Source organism: Cnephaeus nilssonii (assembly GCF_951640355.1).
Source record: "Cnephaeus nilssonii genome assembly, chromosome: Y".
NCBI lineage: Eukaryota > Metazoa > Chordata > Mammalia > Chiroptera > Vespertilionidae > Cnephaeus > Cnephaeus nilssonii.
This window is the reverse complement of record NC_137096.1, coordinates 4,351,561-4,362,045: the sequence shown is the minus strand read 5'-3', so window position 1 is coordinate 4,362,045 and position 10,485 is coordinate 4,351,561.

Below are 10,485 nucleotides of genomic sequence, written 5' to 3'. Positions count from 1 at the left end.
TGTGCTTAAAGTGTGTTGATAAATGTCAGTCTAATAATGTTGGATGTTTACTTTTTGGTTATCATTGAAAAATTAGGGTTTCTAAGAGTGAAGAATATATTTTAAAAAAAGAAAAAGGTCTGTACAAATTGCTGAAGGTATGACAGAAAAAAGAATATTAGAGTAGAAATACTTAATGGAAGGTCTGAGGCATGGTTAGACATAGAAAGAAGGTTTAAAGGCTAATTTGAAAGTGTGAAATTTGTGAAGGTTGAGTATGTGATGAGAAGAAAAAGAGAAATGTTGAAGGACAAAGTTGCTGGATATTTCTTAAGCTAAACCAGAATATTCAGCAGCAGAATTTTAAGACAGGAGCATACATAATGCCTCAGACCCCACCCAGCCTGCTCTTCAGATTGGCTGTGGGGTTGGCATCTGTACTTCATGGGACAAATGTATAGGTTTACTTACTTTGTTTTTCAATAAAGGAGCATAATTTAATTACTTGGTAAGTTAACTTTTCACATTATAATCAAGGTCTCATATAAACTCATTCATATGAGAAGCCAATGCTGTTTAGAAGTAAATTTAAGCTTAAAAAGAAGGAATTTAAAGTCTCTTCCACTACTATTTACAGAATAAACTAAATGTTATTATTTAAGCATTAAATCTCACCATTAATGAGACACCACAAGTAAAAGAAAGTTAGTTTTACTTGAGATGTATGCTTCACAGTATTGACCACAATGTCTCTCTCCTACCTGTTTTTTGGATGGTAATCAAGTTGGTTGCTCTGTTTGAAAGAAAGTAAAAACCTGTAATGTAACAATTTAAGGCTTAAAACTAAAAACAGTAAAGATTAAGATTCAGTAAAAATAGAATTTAAGCTAGTTAATGGGAGGTTATAACCTCAGGAAATTTAAAATACTAAATTTGGCTGGTCTGAGTGCAGTGGTGTCTTACAACTAATTGATCACAGCCAGTTTGTTTTACTTCTTCTCCAACCATCCAGGCACCTGACCTCAACTGCTCCTTTCCTTCCCTTTCTCTTTTCCCTTGGATAACAGCCCAGTCAAGCATTCCCTCCCACTTTCACTGCAATAAAATCTCAACCACTCATCTGTCACCCCTTATCAGTAGTGCCATGGTGACTAACCTCTCAGCTTAAAGTATGGAACCGGGAAAGGCAATCTCATATCCTTCAATCCACCCTTTCTCCTTACACCTTTCAGCTTGTCTCTATGACCAGAGATTTTTCTTCCTCTGTGGGGAAAACACATACATCTGTCTCCCCATCAGCTTCACAGGAACCTGTACTCTCATCTCTCATCCAATGTACATGTACCCCCCAATAATCAGTCTTTACCTGTCCCAGTAACCCATAATGTCTAACACAAAAGAGGAGTCCAGATAATCCCTCTCCTAATAGCCCTGGGCATCACAGCAGGGTTTGGAACTGCCACAGGGAACTTAACCACTGCTCTATCTGAAACCCTGTCTCAGGACCTATATGAAACTTGTGGAGGCCCAGTAAGGGACAAAACTGGGAAAACAAGAACCTCACTCCAAGTGTAACCAATTCTCCCCTTTCATATCACTTGTAAGGCAACTGAGACCCCTAATCGTTTCCCCCCTAAAGATAACATCTAGGTCTCTGTTGTATTTCAGCACCAGGCCCAGAAAGGCAGCAAAACCAAACAAGTGATGCTGTGGCAGCCTCAGGACCAGCTTTTACCTCCCAAGTCACTCAACAGGACCACTTTTGAGACTTCACCAACCAGTCACTTGGGGAAATCATGCTGCATCCCTCCTCCACCCGACTGCCATTAAAGTCCATTCCCCTGTGATCTCCACATCCAGACTCAGCAGGAAGTAATTACAGAAGGTATGTCCTTTATCCTTATTCCATAAATGAAAAAGGCTGGAATGTTAGGTTTGATCGAGCAATTGAATTGATACCCCTCCCCCAGGAACTGGCTTTTCAGGCTACTTCACTATGGACATACCATTTGCGGAGACCACATTTCACTTGTGGTGACCACATTCCATTATCTCCCCTCTGGGTATGCATAAAGAAGTCTCCACCCAGAAAACAGCCTGGCAAAAGTCCTTTAAAAGCCGCTGACTCCTGTCACTGGGTGCTGGAGCCATCCAGGATCAGCCACCTGGTGTGCAGATGATAGAATAAATTTGTAATCCCTCACCACTGTGGTCTCATATGTTCCTTCTTCAGTGACCTAACACAAGATACACATGCAATTCCAACAGCTGACCCAGGCTGGGACTGTCAGAAGCTTTCCCCCATAGGAACAGAATGGCCCATTTCCTAACTTGTCTTTTAGAAGGAATGCAAAAGGCAGGATTTAAAGCCATCAACTATGACAAAGTCTCAGAAACCATCCAAAATCCAGATGGAAATCCTGCCGCCTTTTTAAACCACCTCAAGGAAGCCAGAGTAAAATATACCAGTAATAGACCCAGCATCCCACAAGGGAGCCCTTTTTCTCCATACCCATTTCATCAGCCAATCAGCACCAGATATTCGGGAAAAACAAACAAACAAACAAACAAAACAAAAAACGAACCAACAAAACTACAAAAATTAGAACGGAGCCCTCAGTCGCCCCAGCAAGAACTAGTACAGGTTGCTTTTAAAGTTTTTAATAACAGACAGGAAGAAAAGGAACAGGCAGAAAGGCAAAAGGAAAGAGAGAGAGGAAAGGGAGGTGGCCCACGAGAAGTCAAGACAGGCAAGAGGTGATGCCAACTACTTGCTGCTAGCCACCCTACTAAGAAAGCCCAAACAGGGTAGCTGTAAAAGAGTCAAGGGCTCACTGAGGTGGGAACCCACTGGCCTGTGCTTCCACTGCAGCAAGGAGGGTCATTGTGCCAAGTTCTGCCCTCAGCTGAAACCTCCTCCAGCCCGTGTCCTCTGTGATGCCAGACAGGGCACTGGAAGGTTGACTGTGCAAGGGCCTCTAACCAAGGGATGGGATTACCTCCCCGACAGATGCAAGCAAATTTGCCTCCTGGGTTCTCAGTCTCTGAGGTCCTGGGTCTAGTGGGAGATAGCTGACAGGACCTGGGTTCCCACCCAGCCTGAGCTCTAACCAATACCACCACAGAATCCAGGGTAATCTTAACACTGGCTGGTAAGCCCATCTTTTTCATCTTAAATACAGGGGTGACATACTCAGTCCTACCTGAATAGTCCGGGCTCCTCCGCCCTTCCCCTATCTCTGTTGTAGGCATAGAGGGTAAGTGTACTCATGCACTTAGCTCTCCACCCTGCCCCTGCTATCTAGACAGCCAGACTTTCACACACATCTTCCTAGTTTTGCCCAGCTCTCCCAGGCCCTTTCTAGGATGGACATTTTAACTAAAATAGGAACATCCCTCCCCATCCCGGGGACTCAAAAAAGCACTCCCGCACAGTCCCAAATGGTCCTGCTACTTGCCATAGGAGATGTGCTTTCCACCCCTACCACCTCTTCCCTCCCATCATGGCTGACCCAAGCAAATTCTGGGTTTGGGATACCTCTCACCCTTCCATAGCCTCTCATCATACCGGGTACAAGTGACTCTCAAAACTCCAGGGCAACTTCCCAACAAAGCTCAATATCCACTAACACCTCAGGCTCTGCTCATTCTATTATTGGCAGACTTCTTTCTTCCAACCTCCTCAGGGGGCAGCATCCCCAGCCAACACTGCCATACTCATGGCTCCTATTGCTTGGTTCAGGACCTTAGGGCAATCAATGAAGCCACCCTAATCATCACCACAGTAGTACCCAACCCTTACTCTATACTCTCTCAAACATCACCAATACCATTCAGTACACAGTGTTAGATCTGAAGGACACTTGCTTCACCATCCCTCTCAGTCCTAATTGACAGGATCTGGGCCAATCCATCACTAGTCAACTAACCTGGACAGTTCTATCCCAGGGTTTTTGAGACAGTCCCCACCTCTTTGGCCAAGCACTAGCCTCTGATTTTCCACAGCTAAGTATTTCCCCTAGTATTCTCCTACAATAAATAGATGATCTCCTACTCTGTAGCCCTTCTGAGGTCTTCTCAAAACAACACACCATACATATTCTCAACTTTCTTCAAGAACATGGTTGTTGGGTTTCTAAAGACAGGGGACAATTCTTTAAGTCTTAGGTTATCTACTTAGGATTCTCCCTCTTACCCACTGAAAAAGCCATTACCTCACAGCAGCAGGACCTTATTCTCAACATGCCTCTTCCACAAACCAAACAGGAACTCCTGGAAAAAAAAGATGGCGACCGGCAGGAAGGTAGGGAGAGAGAGAGTGTGAGTGAGGAACCCATAGAGGAGAGTGTAGATGTGTGTGGTGTGTGTGTGTGTATGAGATAGGGTCAGTTAGATTCTGCAGGTCTTCCAAGGGGCTCCTGAACAGGGCAGCCCTAGACGGCAGAGCCCCGCGCACAAAGCGGACACTTCTTGGCGGCTGGTGCGGACGCAGAGACCATGCCATCTTGAGAAACAGAGCTGCCTGAGACGCGGATCCTGGCTTCTGACATAAACCAGGACCCTGCAGCCACCGGGGACAGAGAACTGCTATCACAGCTTCAGACAAACAAACAACAAGAATCCAGACTTCCCGGCAGATTTCCGTGAGTCAAAGAGCCTATCCCCCTCCTAGCAGGCACGCTGATAGCGCCATAGTATCTGATAGACTTGCCCCTCCCCCAAGCTGCTGAGCGCCCACAGGTGCGCGGAAAGCGCCATAGTAACTGATAGACGCGCCCTTCGCCCAAGCTGCTCACAGGAGCACGCACAGACAGCGCCATACTAACTGATAGACCCGCCCCCAGCCCAAGCTGCCGAGCTTTGCGCAGGGACGCGCTCCCTCTTAGGGAACTTGGCGCGCGCTCCGGACAGAAGCAGCTCCCCGTAGGGGAAATCTGTCAGTGCGCACAGAGGGCTCCCCTTCGGGGAATTTGGGGGAATTTGGCTCGCGGGTCACAGCTCCCCCTTCGGAGATTCTTAAGAGCCTGCACAGAGGGGCTTCCCTTTGGGGAATTTGGCGCACAGGACGGACTCCGCCCCCCTTCTGGGACTTTGGGAGAGTGCACTGAGCCGGCTCACCTTCAGGTTTTTAAGAAAGTGCGCTCTAGCCGGTTTGGCTCAGCAGAGAGAGCACACACAGGACGCAGCTCCACTTCAGGGAATTTGGCACGCCGGACACAGCTGCCTGGGATCCCTGACTCACAGCGCATTCACACTAAGAGCCAGCGACCCCAATTGTTGGTGCGTGCACACACAGGGACCCTGATTCTCAACGAGAAACCACACAAAGCAACAGAGACTTTGACACTCGAGTCTTGGTGCAGACAAAGGGAAACTCTGACTCCTGGCACATGCTAAGGATCTCATTCTCGGCACATACCAACAGTGTGGTGCAGACAGGGCCCCTGATTCTAAATGTGCACACGAGACCACACAGAACACTGGGGACACTGATCGTGGGCAAGTCTGGTTCCCACCAACCAAAGACAGCCACACGTCCTAGTGTCAGAGCACTTCAGTGAAACTAGGGTGGAGCGAAGTCCCCACAGCACACGGCCCAGGTCCACGCAAACAGAAGCTTGAGCTTTCTGGTAATAGCCAGAATGGGGAAACGAAATAACTCACAGAGGAAAGAAAATGTGGAGTCGCCAAGAAAGGAAATTAGTGAAAATGAAGCTTGCAACATGACCGAAAAGGAATTCAGAGTAATGGTCATGGAATTTATACATCGGATGGATGAGAAAATCAACAACTTTTGCAAGAATCAGGAAGAAATGAAAAGTGATATAGCTACAATCAAAAACACCATGGAAAGTTTCAACAGTAGACTACAAGAAGCAGAGGACCGAATTAGTGAGTTAGAAGATCAGGTACAGAAACAAGCTCAAGCTGAACAGCAATTGGAGAAAAAAATTAAAAAGCAGGAGGAAAGCCTAAGGGAGCTTCGGGACAACATGAAACGAAGTAACATGCGTATAATAGGGCTGCCAGAAGGACAAGAAGAGCAGCAGGGATTAGAAAATCTATTTGAAGAAATAATGACAGAAAACTTCCCGGATATGGGAAAGATAAAAGTTACGCAAGAAAGAGAGTCCCAAGCAGGATCAACCCCAAAAGACCCACACCAAGACATGTCATAATTTCAATGGCAAATATAAATGATAAAGAGAGAATCCTAAAGGCGGCAAGAGAGAGACAGAGAGTTACCTACAAAGGAACACCCATCAGATTGTCAAATGATTACTCATCAGAAACACAACAAGCTAGAAGTGAATGGAAGGAGGTATACAAAGTGTTGCAAAGCAAAGGACTGAATCCAAGAATACTATATCCAGCAAGACTATCAATCAAAATTGAAGGGGAAATCAGGAGCTTTGCAGACAAAAAAAGCCTCAGGGAGTTTATCACCACCAAACCAGCAATGCAAGAATTGCTGAAGGGAATACTGTAAAAAGAAGAAATAAACAGGTAAGAAGGAATACAGACACAAAAATAGATTTGACTGCAAACAAATACCTTTCAGTAATAACTTTAAATGTAAACGGACTAAATGCTCCAATCAAAAGACATCGAGTAGCTGAATGGATAAAAAAACACGACCCATATATATGCTGTCTACAAGAGACCCACCTCAGAACAAGAGACTCACACAGATTGAAAGTGAAGGGATGGAAAAATATCTTTCAGGCAAATGGAAATGAAAAAAAAGCTGGGGTAGCAATACTTATATCTGACAAAATAGACCTCAAAGTAAATGCCATAACAAGAGATAAGGAAGGCCACTTCATAATACTAAAGGGAGAAATCCAACAAGAAGAAATAATTCTGGTAAACATATACGCTCCCAATATAGGAGCACCCAAATACATAAAAAAACTCCTGGAGGATATCAAGGGAGAGATTAATAGCAACACAATCATAGTAGGAGACTTTAATACCCCACTATCACCACTGGACAAATCCTCTAAACAAAAAATCAGCAAAGAAACAGCAATCCTAAATGACTCACTAGACCAGATGGAATTAATTGACATCTTCAGAACATTTCACCCCAAAGCCACAGAATATACATTCTTCTCAAGTGCACATGGGTCATTTTCAAAGATAGACCATATGCTGGGTCACAGGCAAAGTCTCTTCAAATTCAAGAAGATAGAAATTATATCAAGCATCTTCTCAGATCACAGTGGCATAAAACTGGAAATCAACTACAATAAATACAATCCAAAGAAATCAAACACATGGAGACTAAACAGCATGCTATTAAACAAGGACTGGGTCACCAGAGAGATCAAAAAAGAAATAAAAAACATCATGGCAACAAATGACAATGAAAACACAACAATCCAAAATCTATGGGACACAGCGAAAGCAGTCTTGAGAGGGAAGTTCATAGCTCTACAGGCCTATTGCAAAAAACAAGAAACAATGGTAATAAATTACTTAACCCTACAACTCAAAGAGCTAGAAAAAGAGCAGCAAGAAAAGCCCAGTGTAACCAGAAGGAAGGAAATAACAAAGATCAGAGCGGAGATAAATGACATAGAGACCAAAGAAACAATACATAAGATCAACAAAACCAAGAGCTGGTTCTTTGAAAGGATAAACAAGATTGATGGACCTCTAGCCAGGCTCACCAAGAAGCAAAGAGAGAGGACCCAAATAAACAAAATCAGAAATGAAAGAGGTGAAATAACAACAGACCCCGCTGAGATACAAAGGATTGTTACAAAATACTACAAACAACTCTATTCCAACAAACTGGACAACCTGGAGGAAATGGACATATTCCTAGAAAAATATAACCTTCCAAAAATCAATCAAGAAGAATCTAAACAGCTCAATAGGCCAATAACTATGGACGAAATTGAAGCAGTCATCAAAAAGCTTCCGGCAAACAAAAGCCCGGGGCCTGATGGCTTCACAGGAGAGTTTTACCAAACATTCAAGGAAGAACTAAAACCTATCCTCCTCAGACTATTCCAAAAAATTCAAGTGTAAGGAACACTTCCAAGCTCCTTCTATGAAGCCAGCATCACCCTAATACCAAAACCATATAAAGACAACACAATGAAAGAGAATTACAGACCAATATCCCTCATGAACATAGATGCCAAAATCCTCAACAAAATTCTAGCAAATCGGCTCCAGCAGTACATCAGAAAGATCATACACCATGACCAAGTAGGATTTATCCCAGGAATGCAAGGATGGTACAATATCCGCAAATCAATAAACGTGATACATCACATAAACAAATTGAAAGATAAAAATCACATAGTCATATCAATTGATGCAGAAAAAGCATTTGACAAAATCCAACACCCTTTCTTGATAAAAACTCTCAACAAGGTGGGAATAGATGGCTCATACCTCAACATAATAAAAGCTATATATGATAAACCCACAGCAAACATCATACTCAATGGACAAAAACTAAAAACATTTCCCCTAAGAACAGGAACAAGACAGGGATGCCCACTCTCACCACTCCTGTTTGACATAGTACTGGAAGTATTAGCCATTGCAATTAGACAAGAAGAAGAAATAAAAGGCATCCAAATTGGAAAAGAACAAGTAAAGCTGTCTTTATTTGCAGACGACATGATATTGTACATAAAAATCCGAAAGACTCCGTCAAAAAACTAATAGACTTAATAAATGAATTCGGCAATGTAGCAGGATACAAAATTAACGCCAAGAAATCTATGGCCTTTCTATACACCAATAGTGAACTTACAGACAGAGAGACTAAAAAGGCAATCCCATTTACCATCATACCAAAAAAATTAAGATACCTAGGAATAAACTTAACTAAGGAGGTAAAAGACCTATACACGGAAAACTACAGGACACTGAAAAAAGAGATAGACGAAGACGTAAACAGATGGAAGAACATACCATGTTCATGGATTGGTAGAATCAACATCATTAAAATGTCCATACTACCCAAAGCAATCTATAGATTCAATGCACTCCCCATTAATATACCAACGGCATATTTCACAGACCTTGAAAGAACTCTCCAAAAATTCATCTGGAATGAAAAAAGACCCCGAATAGCCACAGCAATCCTGAGAAAGAAGAATAAAGTAGGAGGGATCTCAATACCAGATTTCAAGCTGTATTACAAAGCCACTGTTCTCAAAACAGCCTGGTACTGGCACAAGAACAGACATATAGATCAATGGAACAGAATAGAGAATCCAGATATTGACCCAAACCACTATGCTCAATTAATATTTGACAAAGGAGGCATGAACATACAATGGAATAAAGACAGTCTCTTCAATAAATGGTGTTGGGAAAATTGGACAGATACATGCAAAAAAATGAAGCTTGATCACCAACTTACGCCATACACAAAAATAAACTCAAAATGGATACAGGACTTAAACATAAGACGGGAAACCATAAAAATACTAGAGCAATCCACAGGCAGCAAAATGTCAGACATATGCCAAAAGAAATTCTTCACTGACACTGCCCCTAGGGCAATGGAAGCTAAAGAGAAAATTAACAAATGGGACTACATCAAAATAAAAAGCTTTTTCACAGCAAAAGAAACCATCAACAAAACAACAAGAAGGCCCACTGCATGGGAGAACATATTTGCAAATGGCATCACTGATAAAGGTTTAATCTCCAACATCTACAGGCAGCTTAGACAACTTAATAAAAGGAAGATAAATGATCCAATAAAAAAATGGGCAACAGACCTAAATAGAATCTTTTCAAAAGAAGACAGAAGGAAGGCCAAGAGACACATGAAAACATGCTCAACGTCACTAATTATCTGAGAGATGCAAATCAAAACAACAATGCGGTACCATCTCACACCTGTCAGAATGGCTATCATCAACAAATCAACAAAGGACAAGTGTTGGCGAGGATGCGGAGAAAAAGGAACCCTCGTGCACTGCTGGTGGGATTGCAGACTGGTGCAGCCACTGTGGAGAACAGTATGGAGTTTCCTCAAAAAACTGAAAATGGAACTCCCATTTGACCCAGTAATCCCACTCCTGGGAATATATCTGAAGAAACTAGAAACACCAATCAGAAAGGATATATGCACCCTTATGTTCATAGCAGCACAATTTACAATAGCTAAGATTTGGAAACAGCCTAGGTGCCCGTCAGCAGATGACTGGATCAGAAAACTGTGGTACATCTACACAATGGAATACTATGCTGCCATAAAAAAGAAGGAATTCTCATCATTTGCAGCAACCTGGGAGGAATTGGAGAACATTATGTTAAGTGAAATAAGTCAGTCAATGAAAGAAAAATACCACATGATCTCACTCATTTATGGATAATAAAGAACATTATAATCTTGAACAAAAAGATAGATACAGAGACAGTAAAGCATCAAACAGACTGTCAAATTACAAGGGGAAGGTTAGGGAGAGGTGGGGGAGATAAGAGATCAATCAAAGGACTTGTATGCATGCATATAAGCATAAC